The sequence below is a fragment of the Stenella coeruleoalba genome (assembly GCF_951394435.1).
Source record: "Stenella coeruleoalba genome assembly, chromosome: 10".
NCBI lineage: Eukaryota > Metazoa > Chordata > Mammalia > Artiodactyla > Delphinidae > Stenella > Stenella coeruleoalba.
This window is the reverse complement of record NC_137156.1, coordinates 58129974-58148626: the sequence shown is the minus strand read 5'-3', so window position 1 is coordinate 58148626 and position 18653 is coordinate 58129974. Positions and strand designations below refer to the sequence as shown.

General features: G+C 41.6%; 1 long non-coding RNA gene across 1 annotated transcript in view; it reads right to left on the bottom strand.

The window, feature by feature from the left end:
• Nucleotides 1-14507, bottom strand: part of LOC307193130 — a 106318-nt gene extending 91811 nt beyond the window's left edge. Inside the window, exons 1-2 of the long non-coding RNA XR_013830228.1 lie at nt 14337-14507; nt 8524-8588 (exon numbers count right to left, since the gene is read on the bottom strand). This is a non-coding gene — a long non-coding RNA (uncharacterized lncRNA). The remainder of the gene's footprint in view (nt 1-8523; nt 8589-14336) is intronic.
• Between the last annotated feature and the right edge of the window lie 4146 nt (nt 14508-18653).

The window sequence follows — 18653 nt, the reverse complement described above, 5'->3', positions numbered from 1 at the left end:
AAAAAAACCAAAAACAAAGAAACAAAAAAACCAAGCCTATGGGGGCGGGGAATTCCGACCTTGGACTACTTAATGTAATAACATCTCTGAATGTATTACCATTGGCAAAGTAAAGAAGCCAACTATGAATGAAATAAAGAGCTTGAGGTTTTTTTCATTTCTTTCCTTATAAACAAGTATATATTAATTTCATTCTTCATTCCTAGTGATATTATAACACAGACACAGTCACTAAACACCTTTGTCAGCAAAGAATCTCTAAGTCTAAAACAAGCCTCACTCAGTTAACCACTTTCTCAAATCCATTAAGCGAAGGTGAGCTGTCACAATTTTTTCCTATAAGGATAGTGATTCAAATAGCATTAACAGAGCTGAAGACGTTAAAGATGGTAGCCAGTAGAGTGTAACATCTATGCCATGGATCTATTATACATACAGAAGTTATAAGGTGGTCTCAATACAGGCTGAACTGTCACTAATAAGCAGTGGTGGTGACTGAGGGAAGAAGCAGCCTAATCCAGTGCTAAAGTCAGAAACTGCCCATTGTGGTTACCCTGAACTCAGCCCCAGCACACCCTGCCCTTCCAATTGTTCTTTTGCCCAGAGACAGCTCTCTGAGCAGTCACAGTACAACACATCAAAGCATCTTGCATCTGACTTCAGCTTTGACGTGTTAGCAAACCTCCAGGTTCACACCTGTGCCAGGATGTGTCTATGTTTAAACACTTACACCTTGTTTTCTCAGAGAGTAAAATTTGATTGGGAGAAATAAGATTACCCCATGTCAGACTTCAAAGGACATAGGCACGCTCTGTATAACAGCCGAACGTAGGATATAAAAGAGTGCTAGGGACTTCCCTGGTGGTCCAGTGGTTAAGAATCTGCGCTTCCACTGCAGGGGCCGCGGGTCCGATCCCTGGTTGGGGAACTAAGATCCCACATGCTGAATACGGCAAAAAAAGGAAAAAAAAAAAGAGTGCTCTGGGAAACAGACAGGTCAGTGGGCATAGCAGTTGCCAGGGAAGGAACAGTGATTGTGTATCAATATTTTTTCACAGAGAGGAGCGTCTCTCCCCTCTCTTTTTGAAAGATTGCTCCCCTGCCCGCCTCCAGACGTATAGTTCTGGTCAGCCTGCCAATCACAGGCTGAGCTGATCAGTGATTTGTCACGTCCTTGCCCTGTCCTAATTCAGGCCAATCTGAGTCCCTCCTGGGATTCTACTTAGTGAAATTGTCAAGGAAATGTTCTTTTTCCTCTCTGATCATATGACTATGAAAAATCTAAGTCTGGAGCTGCCTAAAGCTTTGGTTCCAGTTTCCTCAGTACAGGGAACCTGGGAGAACAAAGTCAGCATGCAAAGAGAGGTAGATACAAAAGCTGGGGAATACCAATGACATCCAAGTCTCTCAGTCTAGTTACCCTTAGATCAGCACCAACTGCACCCCTTCTTGGGAAAAGGCTGGAACTTGCAACTGACAGAGTCCTACTGCAGAATGCTTCATAAACGGATATACAAGTCGGGTCTTGAAGACAGGTTAAGGCCCTGGATGCATGAAAAAGGAGCATGAGAGGACAGGGAGAGGTGCAATGATCAGACTAAAGAAGCAGGTGTGCTATGCAGGAATGGAAGAAACGATGGGTCAGAAATTGTATACAGGATGGCACACTTTATGGTATTGCTGGAATAAATACATTCCAAATTGATTTAAATTTCTAAAGTAAATGCTGAGAAGTTTCCTTCCCATGCCTGTTTCACAACCACTCAGTTCCCATTCCTAGAGGAAAACAATGTTATCAGTCTCATATCATACAGCAATTTAAAAAAAAAATTGCATAAACAATATACGTAACTATTCTAGAAAGCCTTGAATGCCGACGTAACACACTTTGTCTGCATTTAGTAGGCAACAGGGAAACAGTGCAGTATTTTTTCAGGTGTAATTTACATATAAAATGCATACTGTCATTTTTAAAAGACTGACATAGTGAGAGTAGTGTTTGGGGATGATCTGGCTGTCAGAAGGGTTGAGAATTTCATTGTGTGGGCTTAATAGCATATTTGAGATGACGGGAGGAAAAAATATGGCTTGTGGTCAAATATCAAAAGGCCTAAAATGGGTGTAATCAGAGTCCAGAAAGAGGGAAGACAGAGATAGGGCACAAAATATTTCAAGAAATAGCAGTCCAAATTTCTAATTTGATAAGAAATGTGAGTTTATAGATTGAAGTTTAGTTAGTTCTAAGTGGGATAAATACAAACAGACCACACTGGACACATCATAGTCACTGCTGAAAACCAAATAAGAAAACCTTGAAATAAGCCTGACAGAAAGGATACTTTACACATGAGGAAGCAAAATTAAAAATTATGGTTTGCTTCTCATCAGAAATAATGCAGGCAAAAAGTCAACATAATGACATCTTTAAAAGTGATGAAAGAAAACTGTCAAACCCAGAATTCTATATCCAGCCAAAATAAATCTTTCAAGAATAAAGGCAAAATAAAGACACTTTTAAATAAATAAAACCTAAGAAAATTCAAATTCATCACCAGCAGACCTGTTCCACAGGAAATGTTAATGTTCTTCACACTGAAAAAAATAATACCAGATGGAAACTTGGATCTTCAAGAAGGCATAAAGAACACCAGAAATAGAAAATATATGGGCAAACATGAAACAGTATTTTGTCTTACTTTAAAAAATACATATGACAATATGTATAAAGCAGTAACTATTACACTGAATCACGGGGCTTATAAAACATGTGGATGTAATATATGTACATGTATATTATGTACATATATATAAACATAAATATACACACATATACATATATACAGGCATATATATGTGTATATATACACACACAGACACACAACTATCATATAAAGGATAAGATAGGTAAATGGAAGTACATGACTACAAGGTACAGTTTAGGTGAGACGGTGTGATATTAAATTAGATTGTGAAAAATATATTGTAATCCCTAGGGCAACCACTAAAATAAAAATCAGCAGACAAAAATGTAATTCAAGAAAACATTTTAACACAGAGGATAGAAAGGGAAGAACAGAGAAACAAAACACAACTAAGACAAACAGAATACAAATAGCAAAATGGCAATCCTAAATCTAACCATATCAATAATTACATTAGATGTAAGTGGACTAAACACTCCAATTAAAAGGCAGAAATGGGCTTCCCTGGTGGCACAGTGGTTGAGAGTCTGCCTGCCGATGCAGGGGACACGGGTTCGTGCCCTGGTCCAGGAAGATCCCACATGCCGCAGAGCGGCTGGGACCGTGAGCCATGGCTGCTGAGCCTGTGTGTCCAGAGCCTGTGCTCCGCGGCAGGAGAGGCCACAACAGTGAGAGGACCGTGTACCAAAAAAAAAAAAAAAAAAAAAAAAAAAAAAAAGGCAGAAATGGTTTGGCTAAGAAAAGCAAGATATTCCTAACATGCTATCTATAGGAGACATTTACAAATATAAACATATATATACAGGTTTAAAGTAAACCTATAGAAGAGCATATACCCTGCAAACAGGAAGCATAAGAAAATTAGAATGGTTACACACCACATAAGGTACTCTTTAAGACAAAGAGAACTACCATCAATACAGAAGGACATTTCAAATTACAGACAGGTCAACTCAGGGGAGAAAAAGTCACATATTATAAACTAAATAACAGAACTTGCAAGTACAGGCATACCTCATCTTATTGCACTTTGCTTTATTGCACTTTGCAGATATTACGGTTTGTTTTGTTTTGTTTTGACGCAAATTGAAGGTCTGTGGCAACCCCGTGTTGAGCAAGTCTATTGGTACCATTTTCCCAATAGCATTATTTTTTAATTATGTACATCGTTTAGACATAATACTATTGCATACTTAATAGACTCCAGTATAGTGTAAACATAACTTTTATAGGCACTGGGAAACCAAAATATTCATGTGACTTGCTTTATTGCAGTGGTCTGGAACTGAACTTGCAATATTTCCAAGGTATGCCTGTACATGAAGCAAGAGTAGGTAGAAACAAAACAGAGAAAAACAAATCCATAATCAGAGCTGGATTTTTTTTTTAAACACTCCTCTGCCAGTTATTGATAGAAAAACTAGACAAAAACCAACAGTCAGTAAGGACAGATAGTTGAAAAATTCTACTGAGCAATTTGACCTAAGTGACATGTGTGCAACAGTTCGCAAACAATCCCAGAATACATATGATACATTGATCAACACTGATCATGGGCTGGACCATAAACAGAGTCTCAATAAATTCAAAAGATCAAAATCACACATACATCCTATGTCTCTGTCCACAATGGAATTAGAAATTAATAACAAAATATCTAAAAAGAAAAAAATCTGGAAGTTAAACAACATACATCTGAACAAGTCAAAGAAGAAATCAAGGAAATTATGAAATATTTTCAAGTGAATAAAATAAAGTGTATTAGGTGCCAAGGCCCCAGATTTTCTGAATAAAACTAACCTGAGGCTGGGTTTCTACTTGAACTATGTGATTTTTTAAAAATTCATTACTTTTGAGTGTGTGAATCACTAACGTGATTCTTGAAGTGTTGAAGGAGGTCATGAGAAGACGTGAACACTGACTGACCCGTGAGCTGGACCCAGGCAATGGGAGGCTCCTACCCACTCCCCTGTCCTTGGATGTGCATTCCGCTTACCTTCCCCACGCTAGAAGCTGCCCAAGGAAGACACAGCCTTGAGGGAGTAATGTGTTGTTTAGACCATCTGAAGAGTACACATGACTGAAACCAGTTAAGGCTTCTATATAAACTTTTAAGATTCTGGAAGGCAGGTATGGCAATCTACTCATCTTGCAACTGCCCAAGACAAGCCTCATAAGTATGTCCACTTGCTTATTAAACCTGCCATCAATCAATCAATAAGGCATATTAAAATATATATGATGCACCTAAAACAGGGCTTAGTGGCTAAAAGGCAAATTATAGCTACAAATGTTTATTTTAGAAAGGAAGAAACCTCTTCAATAAGTACTCTATAAAGTTCCATGCTAAATAGCTAGAAACAAAGAGCAAAGTAAACCCAAAGCAAGTAGAATATAAATAAGAGAATAATTTTATGAAATTGAGAAAATTAATAAAGACTAATAGAAAAAATATAAAAACAAATTAAAAGTTGTTCTAGTAAAAGATTAAGAAAATTGATAAACCCCTAGCTACACTAATCAAGAAAATAAAAACACAAATTACCAATATCAGGAATAAAAGACATTATAATGATAAGTACATATTATGAACAACGTTATGATAAATTAAATAGATATAATGGACAAAGTCTATAAGTAATACAACTTATTAAAGCGATACAAGAGGAAATAAGAAATCTGAATGCCAATATCTATAAAAGAAATTAACTACTAAAGTTTCTCAAAAACAAGACTCCAGGCCCAGATGGTTTTATTAGCATATTCTATCAAACATTTAAGAAAAAAATAACACCAGTCTTACACAAACTTTCAGAAAATGGAGTAGAAAACACTTCAACATATTTTATGAAGCCAACATTTCCCCAATACCAACACTAGACAAAGACAATACAGGAAGAGTACTGTAGACCAATATCTCTAATGAGCATTACATGCAAATATCCTTGGCAAAATATTAATAAATCAATATATTGTGAATGAATGGAGTTTATGCCCAGAATGAAAGTTGGTTTATGCTTGAAAACCATTCAATAAAATTCCTCATATTAACATAAAGGGGGAAAAAAAATCACATGATTATTTCAATATATACAGAAAAAGCATTTAATAAAATCCTATACCGACTCATGAAGGAACAAACACTCAGCATAGTATGAGAAGAAGGGAATTTCCTCAGTCTGAAAATGCATAAACAAAACACCTACAGCAAACATCATACTCAGTGATGAAATGCTAAATGTTTTCTCCCTGCAGTCAGTGACAAAGCAAGGATATCCACTCTTACCGTTTCTATTCAACATTGTACTCAAAATTGAAGCCACCGCAATAACACAAAGAAAAGCCATCATGATCATTAAGAGAAAGATCAAACTTTCTCTTTTCAAAGGTAACTGATTGTGTAGAAAACTTTAAAGAATCTATAAATCAATTACTAGAACCAGTGAATTTAGTTAGGTCATAAAATGCAAGGTCAACATTGAAAAAGATCAATTGTGTATCTATATACCAATTGAAAAATTGAACTGTAAAAAACAATATACCATTTACAATAGCTTTCCAGCTTCCCTGGCATTAGGTGTGGTCTTTGACCAAACTTAATCGAGGTGATCTGCACTGCTCTAGGCATGGCCCAGATAATCCTCTAGCTACAATCCTCAGTCCTCTCTCCCCTTCCTTATTACCAGAAACCTTGGCAGCCTTGGAAATCTTGGTTTGAAGATAACAGAGCTGCAAAGATAGGTGCCTATATCTTCAGAGCCCTGTTTTAGAAGAGAGATGCCTCCTCTCAGGAATAATTGTTTTGGTACTCCTAATAATAAATTTATGACGTTTGGTCCATTAGCTAATATTACGTTAACTGATATAGTGACCATCACTTGGGGATCAGATAAGGAAATATTCTAGAACACAATGCTGCAGTTACATGCCATGAATAAGATATATCCATGTTGCTGTGCATACATCTTAAACAAACAATGAGTGGAGAGAATGACAGATCCACAATGTGGAACCGCTTATGTAATTTGGAATACATTCCACTCCACTGTACATTGAAAGCATCAAGCATATATACAAACATATTATTAAATGCATTAGAAAGGTTAGGGTGGAATGGGAGTGAATTGTAGGAACAAGGGTGAGAACATGTGACCATGAAATGTTACTCAACTCAACAGCTACGAGGAGACAACACAAAAAGACAACAGGTTGGAGATGGGAGTCTGAAAGTAGATGCTATTAAGAATATATGTGAGGACTTCCCTGGTGGCACCGTTGTTAAGAATCCGCCTGCCAATATAGGGGACGCAGGTTTGACCCCTGGTCCAGGAAGACCCCACATGCCGCGGAGCAACTAAGCCCGTGTGCCACAACTACTGAGCCTGTGCTCTAGAGCCGTGAGCCACAACTACTGAGCCCGCGTGCCACAACTACTGAAGCCCACACACCTAGAGCCAGTACTCCACAACAAGAGAAGCCACCGCAATGAGAACCCCGTGCACGGCAATGAGGAGTAGACCCCGCTCACGGCAACAAGAGAAAGCCCACGCACAGCAACGAAGACCCAACGCAGCCAAAAATAAATAATTTTTTAAAAGAAAGAGTATATGTGTACAGGGACATATATTCAATATCTTATAATAACTTATAATGGAAAAGAATCTGGAAAAGACAAAATGTATATATACACACACACATATAACTGAATCACATTGCTGTACACCTGAAACATTGTAAATCAACTATATTTCAATTAAAAACCAATTAATTAAAATTTTAAAAAATTTTAAAGAGGGTATGTGTGATCAGCATACAGAGACCATGTTAAGGATTGCTTAAAAGACAGTCCAATGGCACAGTTTGCTTTGCAGAAATCGCAAATAAAAATATACTTAGTTAAGGAAAGCACTTTGATATTCACACTTGCAAAATGTGTATATTTTCTGGTAGATGCAAAAAAATCTTAAGTCATAATAGTGCATGTCTATGTTTTTCAAAGGCAAGGTTGTTAGAAACAATAATATGATAACTCAGGTACCATTAAGGGGAGCCTCACAACAGTCCTGTTAGAATTGAGACCATCTTCCACTTAACCAAAAACCCTGCTATGGATCTGTAAAGGAATCGCAAAGAACCCTGAACACACATCACATGCATTGATTCATACTTGGCCTTTAACTCTGTTCTAGAAACAAGCTGCACAAGACTGTAGGACATTTTAATCTGGCACATATGAAAGGAAGATCCAACCCCTTAATAATCCTGTTTTAAATTCCTGTGTAAGAGAAAAGTGGCGCAGTTCCAGTTTAGCCATTTAGCACGTGAATTATATATGATTCTAGATGAGGCTTTTAGACTAGAGACTCATCTCCGTGTCTAACTGCTGGAAAGGGTGCCGTAAACATACACTGATGACCCCATGGAAGTAGCAACAGCCATTAAAGTTGTATGACTACTTAAAGAAAAACTTGTAATTGAATGAGATTGCTTTGGTCTCACTGTGGTACTCACACAAAACTAAGAAAGGGCCAGCTCCTAGTGACATAAAATATATTTCGATTGTTTGTCTACATCTGGGGAGGTGTCTGAAACCTACAGAGCACAGCAGGGAATACCCAAGCAGGATTTCATGTAAGAGGACAAAGTGAATGACAGGAAAAGGTACAGAGTCATATGTTTTTGTCTTCTTACTGACTTACAGCAATAAAATATTTCAACACACACTTGCTGGCTCCGCACTACAGTGTATCACAAGACCTCAATGCCTTAGAATCTGTGCACCGTGAGAACTTTGTAAAGATGTGAAGATAAAATGCCTTACCGTCACTGTGAAACAGCTGCGACTTGCTGAGGACGCAGAGATCACACCCCTTCATTACAAATGCTCTGCAGATGAAAACCCATAATTAGACCAGGGGGCAGAGGCAGGCTGGAAGCACAATTTAGCCAAAATGTGAAACATTCGCTTTGAATTGTTCTGGAACGAGGTGTGTGGGGAGGAGGGGCAGGAGGTTGGGAGAGATTCCCAGCTCCCTCCTAAAACTCTTCTTTCAAACTATTCGGCAGATTTTTATACTCCAGAGCAAAACTTACCTGCATTCCTTGGCAGTTGGCATCCTGGTAGGAAATAGCCTTTGGCACACCACCATCTAGTGGTGTCTAGAAGAACTCAAAAAACTCTAGTTTTGGGGCTTCCCTGGTGGCGCAGTGGTTGAGAGTCCGCCTGCCGATGCAGGGGATGCGGGTTCGTGTCCCGGTCCGGGAAGATCCCACATGCCGAGGAGCGGCTGGGCCCGTGTGCCATAGCCGCTGAGCCTGCGCGTTCGGAGGCTGTGCTCCGCAACGGGAGAGGTCACAACAATGAGAGGCCCGCGTACCAAAAAAAAAACAAAAACAAAGCCTCTAGTTTTATTTATTTTTTCTTTAAACTCATTGGAGGTGAGAGGAGGAGTTTATGCATCCTGGGAACCTCTTTTCTTTGCATTCTAGGCCCTCCCCAAAGGGGGGACCCTTCATTGGACTTTCATGGTGGCATTGCAGACTGCCCTCATTTGAATGAATCCTCCTACTTTTCATCATGTCAGGTGAAGACAACAGCATTTATCCCCAAGTTTGTTGTGAGGATAAAAGTGCCCATGCATGCAGTGCTCATACCCATGCCTGGTATAGAACAAGCACTAAATATCTTCACCAGCAGCCAGTGTTAGAGCCAATGACATTCCTACGCTGAAAAACTCAACTTACTGCTCATTAGAGCTAAACAAGCCATCTAGGCTTGTCAGGTGGCCCCTCCCACAAACAGCCACAAATGTAAGTGGCCGAGAGCAGTGGTGGAGGCGGCAGCACTTCCATGGAGCAGGGGCAAAACGTAGATGAAGAAAGCTTCCATTCTCCCCCTATTGTCGGCACCATCGTTCTTTCCAGAACCCCCAAACAGAATGACGATTTTAACCCTTTCTGGTTTCGAAAACACCTCTGGGAAGCCAGTGTCTGTGGTTCACCAGAAAAATGCACACAAAATCTTACATTTGACTGTGGGTGGTTCACTGACCCCCAAAGCTTATTCCCACGAACACCAAGGTTAACACTGCCTCTTATAGAGACTGCAGGGTCATCTGGAAACAGGTGAGGGGGCATTTTCCCCTCCAGCCCCTTTATAAGTCCCCTGCTTCCAGCACTGGGGGGAGAGTTATTGGTGGATACAGAGCCTGCTTACGTGTGCTCTCATCTCTGCCCTGGTTAAGTGGGCTTGCCACTCACTCACTGAGACAAAGCCAACATCCTTTAAAGCTGCAGTAACCATTTAGACATTTTCTCAACCTTTACTCTCTCCTTCCTCCCAGCCAGGAAAATGCGCTTGGAAGCTGCCCTTGGGCAGTATGACAGCTCTAAGAGGAGGATGAAAGGCTTATGAAATACACTGACATTAAGACCCCAGCCATCTGTCAGGTAATTTAGAATTTTAAACAATAAAATGAACAGTTGCCCTGGCTTGCCAGCAGGCCTGCTACCCTTATCTGCCTGAAAACCACACCTTCTACTAAAGAAGCGCCTAAGTAGGGTGACCAGAGCTGCAGCCCACTGAGACCCACAGGGCTTTCCCCAACCATCATCCATCACTCCTGGACCACGGTAGCTGCTTGTTGGATCACACTATACCTTTTGCAGACTCAAAAGTTGTGCATGGTTCACGGTGATTTTAGGGGTGTCATTTAATATAGTTTATATAGGTCAATAGTGTTAGAGAGACATTATCTGGTCTGTTTTGTAAGTTCCTAGATTCGACTCTTCTTTCTTACTCCTCTGGGGTTGAGTTATCTTGAGAGGCCAACAGCCCCCCTTGTTCATTTGGATTTCACAGGAATCTCCTACTTATTCTTAAGGCAAGCCTCCTTCCCACATTTGCTACCAGTTTAACTCCTATAGACTTTGCTCTAGATGACTAAGCAATATCTTGAATGAAAGGCTTCAGCAAGAATTGAGAAGAATAAGCACCATTGTTTCCTAAAGGTAGTGATAATATGATTTTTCATCTAGAAAAATGAGATCATCATCCCACCATGACCCCACGGTTCTCCTCCTAGGATTGTAGAATTGAAGAGAGAAAGGCGATCGGATACAAACAGGCCTATTCTAATCTGTGTCTCCAAGTCCAGCTGTTAGTGGACTAGTCTCTAGTAAACTCAACTATAAAACCAGTGACCCTAACAGCCAACGTACCTCTTGGGTAAAGAGAGATAAATGATTTGCTTTCTATTTTATGTGCTATGATAATAATCCAAAACTTTCCCATAACCAGTGTTAGAAATGCAATAACTACATGTAGACTATATGTGTATGTAGTCATTTAGAAAACACTGTTCCCAGAGGGATGCAATGAAAAGACTCAGGATGATTTAAACCTCCATGAGCCTTAATGGAGAAGACATTTCAGGCAGAGTTATAACGATTAAAGAAAATGTATCTAGTCCAGCACGGTTCTGGCAGAGAACAGGTACTAAGCAAGGACCTCCCTTCCACAAACTGCCTCAGTCTTCTGACTCCTGCTATTCGGAATGGCCTGCAAACATCTAGAAAAAAAATACCAGGGAGGGCTTCCCTGGTGGCGCAGTTGTTGAGAGTCCGCCTGCCGATGCAGGGGACACGGGTTCGTGCCCCAGTCCGGGAAGATCCCACATGCCGCGGAGCGACTGGGCCCGTGAGCCATGGCCGCTGAGCCTGCGCGTCCGGAGCCTGTGCTTCGCAAGGGGAGAGGCCACAACAGTGAGATGCCCGCATACCGCAAAAAAAAAAAAAAAAAAAAAAAAAAAAATACCAGGGAATCAAACCAATAGTCAAAGGAAGGGCAGTGACCCTGTCATTAGCAGTTCTGTTACAGAAAATTTGATGGAGAAAAATCGTACATCTCACACATAGCGTTTGCCATCTTCACGGATGCATAATTCATAAGGTTATAATTAAAAGGTGATGGAGGTAGATTGAAGCTCCCCACAGAGGTGTCACTCAAAGCTCTAGCTTTAAGTGTGCCAACTGGCTCTTGGGGACCAATGCCAAGAATGTGGTCGGATGCTTTCTGCCAAAAGCAATGATAATTTAATCAACATGGAAGGGAGACCAAGCTGGGCTCCTCTACCAACACAGCCTTTGGGATCACGAAGGAGTCTTCTAGGGTTTTCTGAACCTGTGCCAGGTGGAGACGAGAGAGCTAGATGGAGCCAGAGCTGGAGGGTGGCCAAAAGGAGATGACTACCTCTGAAAGGGAGGCTAACGACTTGAAGTAATAAACCGACCAGTTGGGCCCCTACCAGCTCTACCTCTACATGAAGCACCTGATTGTTAAAGAGCCTAAGAGCACACACACACTAAGAATTGGAACTAAAATCCAAAGAGAAATGCTCCTACGGTCCAGGCTGGCAACCTTCTGAAGGAAGGCGTCAAGTAGATAAGCTGAACAGTTTCGTGAACTCACCGCATCTCTCTCTGCCATAGGAAAGTGGACGAGATGGGATGGACAATATGATCAGTATCGGGCCAGATCTCCAATACTACCCTACCATTAACTAGTTATGGAAAAGTCTGACAACTGGGTTTCAATTGTAGAGTCTGGAAGGGGAAAACAGTATTCCCGTCACTTTGTGCAAGAATAAGAGTGGTAGGGTAGACTAGATCATCCCTAAGCCCCTTTCAGCTCAATTTCTCCAATATCAAAGCACCTGGTCTCCTAGGCCTATTTTTAGCTTCCTTTCAATCAGGATCATGCATGGTCTACACGTTTGCTGTAGACCGTAATCATCGATTAGCGTCCTCTCACAAGCATACCTGAAGTTTTCTGAAGACTTTCAAATGCCAGAGAACCTGCATCTCGTTTTAATCAACACTTTGAGTAGCAATTTCACACTAGGCACTGAGTTAATTCAGTGTGAGTCATGGGAGTGTACGACCTGTTCCCTACTGTCAATGCGTTTGGCCATCTGAAGGCAAGGAGTTAACTGTAGCTTAAAAACTAGGAAGAAAGAATTCCTTTTATCAAAAATCGAACTCAGAGTTAAAGACTTTTAATCCGTATCCCAAGCAGGCATGGGAAAAGCCAAGTTCTCTGGCAGCTTCATTACCACCCACTTTTTCCTAATTTGGGTACAGCGTCCAAAGCCAACCCAATACTGGGGAAGAAAAACCAGAATATCTCCAGGTTCAAAGTCTCACTGAACTTTTCCTTCAAAGCAGCAGTGGCCTGCGTGGAAGGGAATGAGAAACAGGTCTTGATGAGCACATACAGCTGTGAGGCAAGGCTTTGACAAGGCACGGGGTCGTGCTGGTCTTGGTGAGTGGGCAGCTGCATTGATGACCCAGGCTGGGTGGCCAAGGACAGAGGTATTCCAGACTATTAGGTGACCTGGAGCAAGGGCTAACCAACCAGGGCAGATGCCCAGGGAAATACTACCTTTTATTTAATAGTGCTCAAACTTGATGGGACTCAATCCTGGCTTATCTCCAGATACTTTACAGCCAGGAAATAGAATCAAGACCCAACACCTGAATTGAGTTGAAAACAGAAACCCAGGAATTTACTATCAACCAAAATAGCATCCATCTGGCGTCTTCATAGCCACGACCAAAATTAAAGCAACTGGGTATTGTTTCCATAGTGATTCAGTTGTCACCACTGCAGACTGGGCTGTCCCTTGGGTAGAGCAACGAGGTCCCCAGGAGCCCCACATGGTCCTGCATTTTACTTCTTTTTTCTAATCATTACAATTCAATTTCAAACTTCGGTTTCTAACCAAAGCCTCAAGGACCCATGAAATATACCAAAAACACAACCTCCCTTAAAGCGCCATTATTCTGGGCAGGCTGCACGGCTTAAATAACTCCAGGCCCTGGGGCTTCCCTGGTGGCGCAGTGGTTGAAAAGTCTGCCTGCCGATGCAGGGGACACGGGTTGGGTGCCCTGGTCCGGGAAGATCCCGCATGCCGCGGAGCGGCTGGGCCCATGAGCCATGGCCGCTGAGCCTGCGCGTCCAGAGCCTGTGCTCCGCAACGGGAGAGGCTGCAACAGTGAGAGGCCCGCGTACCGCAAAAAAAAAATTAAAAATTAAAAAAATATATATATATATTTATATATATATAAATTATATATATATATATATATATATAACTCCAGGCCCTACACCCTTCTAGGGAATATCCTAATGTTAGATGCGGGCTTTCCCCCTACTTAGGAGTTAAAAACAAAGCTACACTTCAACCTCTTAGTAATTTTAGAAAAGCCTTCAATCTAAGGTAGAGAATAGCTTGAAATCAAAAATTACTCCCCTGAGGCAACTGCAAATTACCACTTCCTAAGGTGGGGCTCCTTGGACACCCCCAAAAAAGGTTTAGGCTTAGGACCCCGCTGGTAACTGGCTTAGGACCCTGCTGTTCCCCTTTGTAACTGCATGAAAACACATGGTCCTTCAGAGCAAGTTTGGATGGTTGGGGCTGCTGCGGCTGGAGGCCATATTCTCCAGGAAGCAGATTAAAAGCGCAGTGGAATTCATCTCTACAGAGACAGTGAGACACAGAGCTGACCTAGGCTCTTCTTCACTCCTGGAGACGCAGCTTTTTCTACAAACCCATTTGTTCATCCTGGACTTACCTTCCAGAGGCCATAAAGCTCACATCAACGGCAAGTTTCAAAAAGGACGCTAGGCCGCAGGCTGGATTCTCCCACCACCCGTGAAGGCAGAGGCTGCTGCTTCCCAGAGAGAGCTTATAACCTACGGCTGGATTGGCTGCTCAGGGAAACCGGAAAGGGCGGGGGAACCCAAAATTCCACTCAGCTGTCTCATACCACTCGAGGGAGGTTTCAGGTGAGCAACAATGCACTGTCTTACCCAGCAATCAACATTTCTTTGACCACAAAGAATATGCTAGGTGGGTTCTTAAGAAAACTTGGAGTGGCTGTAATTTTCAGGAACTACAGGGTCATTCCCCAGAATCTAATGTGCCACTGGGAGGCACTACTGCTCAATCAGCACTTGCAAGCAGGGGTTAAGTAGGTGGTTCTCAGACCTCATCGTTCATGGGCCACACCTAGGGAGCTTATTAAGGTGCAAGTTCCTGGGCCCTAGCCCATGAGGTTCTGATTCGGTAGCCTGTGACTCTATATTTGTATCAAGCACCCAGCTAATAACAGTGTGAGGGTTCCATGGCCCACATGCCTGAAGCAGCAACATGCAACCCCTAGGTCAGGGCCAACGTCCTGCACAGCCCAGCTGGACCTTACACTCCCAGAAGCACTCCCGGTAACTCCGTAACACAGCTTGTTCACTCCATGATTCGTCCGGGATACACTCAACTAACTCCAAGCCTGTGTCTGTGCTGTGAACAGTGGTGGCTCCAGAACCTCGCCGCGGGGCAGGGATTCGGCTCTTGGACGAAGGGACCAGGGAACTCCACTTAGGCTTAGATAATGTGCTTATCTGGGAAGCAGCTGAGGCTGACTTTATCATCGAAATGGCAGTGGCCCACAAAGATGGCTGAATTATACAGTGGTTGTAAGTGTCAATTTGTCTGCCTCCCACTGGATTCTAAGCTCGTTGGGGACAAGGACTGTGCGCTACTCCTCTTCGTGTCCTGGAAGAGCCTTCCATGCAGTAGGTGCTCAATCACTAGTTGTTAAAATTAATCACTGCACCTTCACACATCCCCTGATGCCTAGAGGCAAGTGCAGTGCCTTGCACATTAGAAGGCGCACCCCAAGTATTTATAGATTTGATTTAATGCTGGGTTCCCCTAAGTCAGAGCTGCCACACAAGGGTGGGCACTGCAAAGAGATACCACATCGAGGTCGGGTAAGTCCTGTGTGGGAGGAGGATTAATGCTGGACCTTGATGGCTGGATCTGATTATAGTAAATGAAGATCCCCTGAGCTGTCAAAAGATGGAAGTTTCCGCCAGACAGTCAGTTGGAATTGTGAGTTGAGAGGATAATGTACATGATCTCTGATATTGATGAGCTCATCATTGTAGCTGACGGGATGACAGGCTGTGGGAAGAAATATGGTCTCCAACTGGAGTGCAGCATAGAAGAAGGAACTGAGAATGTAGGGAGGGGGTGGAGGAAGACAAGTTGGTGAAGGAGACTAAGAGGGGAGTTGTAGGCATAGAGGAGAATCCAGAGAGTGTAGCTCTGATTCTTCTGAAAGACTGAACATAAGGCAAAGAATGAACCAAGTATCATGTTCTCTATACAGTCTGGTACACAGTAAATACAGATTAACTACAGAAAAAAAAAAAGACAGAGAGACAGAGATACCACATCGAAGAGGCTCTCGTTTACACTGAAGTCATCAAAGTATCTGAATAGACATGGGCAAAGTATCTGAATAGACATTTCTCCAAAGAAGATATGCAAATGGACAATATTCACATGAAAAGATGTTCAACGTGATTAGTCACTGGGGAAATGAAATCAAAACCACAATGAATTATCACTTCACACCCACTTGTATGATTAGAATCAAAAAGGCAGATAGGGCTTCCCTGGTGGCGCAGTGGTTGAGAGTCCACCTGCTGATGCAGGGGTCACGGGTTCATGCCCCGGTCCGGGAAGATCCCACATGCCGCGGAGCGGCTGGGCCCGTGAGCCATGGCCACTGAGCCTGCGCGTCCAGAGCCTGCGCTCCGCAACGGGAGAGGCCACAACAGTGAGAGGCCCGCGTACCACAAAAAAAGAAGAAAAAAAAAGGCAGATAAATGTTGGTGAGGATGTGGAAACATTGGAGCCCTCATACACTGCTGGTGGGAATGCAAAATGGTAAAACAGTCTGGCAGTTCCTCAGAAGGTTAAATGTCAGGCTACCATATAATGCATCAACCCCACTCCTAGATATATACCCCAGAGAAATGAAAACGTATGTCTACACAAAATACTTGTGCACAAACCTTCAAAGCAGCGTCATGCATCGTAGCCAAAAAGTGGATCCAACGCAAATGTCCATCAACAAATAAATGAATAAACAAAATGTGGTATAGCCATGCAATGGAATATTATTCAGCAATAAAAAAGAAAAAAGTACTAATATACTGTATGAATCTTGAAGACATGCTAAATGAAAGAAGCCAGACACAAAAGATCACATATTGTATGATTCCATTGTTATGAAATGTCCAAAATAGGCATATGCATAGAGACAGACAGTGGATTCATGGTTGGTTGCCAAGGGCTGGGGTGGTTGGGAGGAAGTGAGGAATAACTGCTAATGAGCATGGAGTTTCTTTTGTGCATGATGAAATGTTCTAAAATCAATCGTGGTGTTGGTTGTACAACTCTGAATATATTTAATAAAACATTTAATTGTACATTTTTAATGGGTGAATTGTATGGTATATGAATTATATCTCAGTAAAGTTGTCATTTCATTTTTTAAAAAACCCATTGGAATAAAACTGACAAGGTCTAATGGAACAAGTTGTTCTATATTTTGAAAATCTTTTTTGGTGGATTTGTTTACAATTAGGTCTACACAATAAGAAATTCTCCCAAGTGCGTTTCCTAAAAGCAGGGCCACTGTGTATTGTTGGTTAGGTTGTACACTCAACAATGTACTTAGCAGTATGTAGCAATCCTGCCTGAAGGGAACTCCATCTCAGACTGGGTGCTTTCTAGCCTGGGGGAGTAGAGCTGACCTGTGCCTTTGACCCTTCTTTGTGTCAACAATCAAACAGTGGTGATTCTTCATTTCCACTCGTTCTTCCACATTTCAAACGGCCCAACTCACCTAAATCTCCTAAACAATTCTCTTGAAATGCATGGCCCACAAAAGAAGGCCAAAGCCAAGAGCAGAATGGATGTGAACCCCCAGCCTTCCTCCTGGTTGGGTTTGAAATATTTCTATTTACTTCCAGAGTCTGTACTGATCATCTGGGGACTCCATTTGTCTCCTCCCACGCCCTGCAACTCTGGATTGTAATTCTTGCTAACAACTGATCGCCCTGATTCCATTTCAACCAAAAAGACTGGGAGTTTTACCTTGAGCGTTAAAGAACTCTTCTTTATCTCCTAATGGCTTAACATAGAAAACACACCTTAACTGCTAAAGGAAAGTGAACGCTGACTTATGGAACGGTTTGGTACACTATTATTTTGAGAATAAAATGAGATGACGCATGTGAAAAAAACCTTGAAGTTTTATAGAGAACAAATGATTTGAGAGCTAGAAATAATTAAGGAGTTGATAGTAAGACACTTTAAGCTGTGTCTCATCAGGCTAACTATTTTACTTCCCTGGGCCTCAGTTTATCCATTAGTAAAGTGGGCAGAATGGTAGTACCCTTTTCATAAAGTTGTTGTGAGTACTAAATGAATTAATATATACTAAGAACTTTAGAAAAACATCTAGTTCCCACTTTGCTCTTATTATCGTGTTTGCTCTTTCATTGTACATTCCAGATTCCACTTTGAACAAATTTTGGAGAGATCTGTTCTAATGTATTGACCACAACTTTATGGGGTTCTTCTTATCCTATCTCCAATTTTTCTAAATAAATAAATTAAGCAACATTTAGTGGTTAAGAACCTGATTCTGGAGCTGATCATCTGGATTTTAAACCTGGTTCTGTCATTTCCCTATAATCTCTCTGAGCCTCAGTCTTACCCTCTGCTAAATGGGGATAATAGAAGGACCAACCTTATAAGGTTGTTGTGAAGATTGAGTTATTACATGTAAAGACTCAGTACAGAGCCTGATACATAGTAAGCACTGTGTATTTGCTATTATTAGGTTCAAAATGTGAAAATATTACTGATGGTCTTATGATCAGTCCTCCTTACTCTTCTGGGTTGCTGCTAAAGTAAAAGAAAAAAGATCTCCATTGATAATCAGGAGCAAACTAGGTCCACCCTCTTAGACTAAGGCAAGGTAGACCTCACTACCAGAGAATCATCTCAGGGTATCCATCCTGAGTTTAAA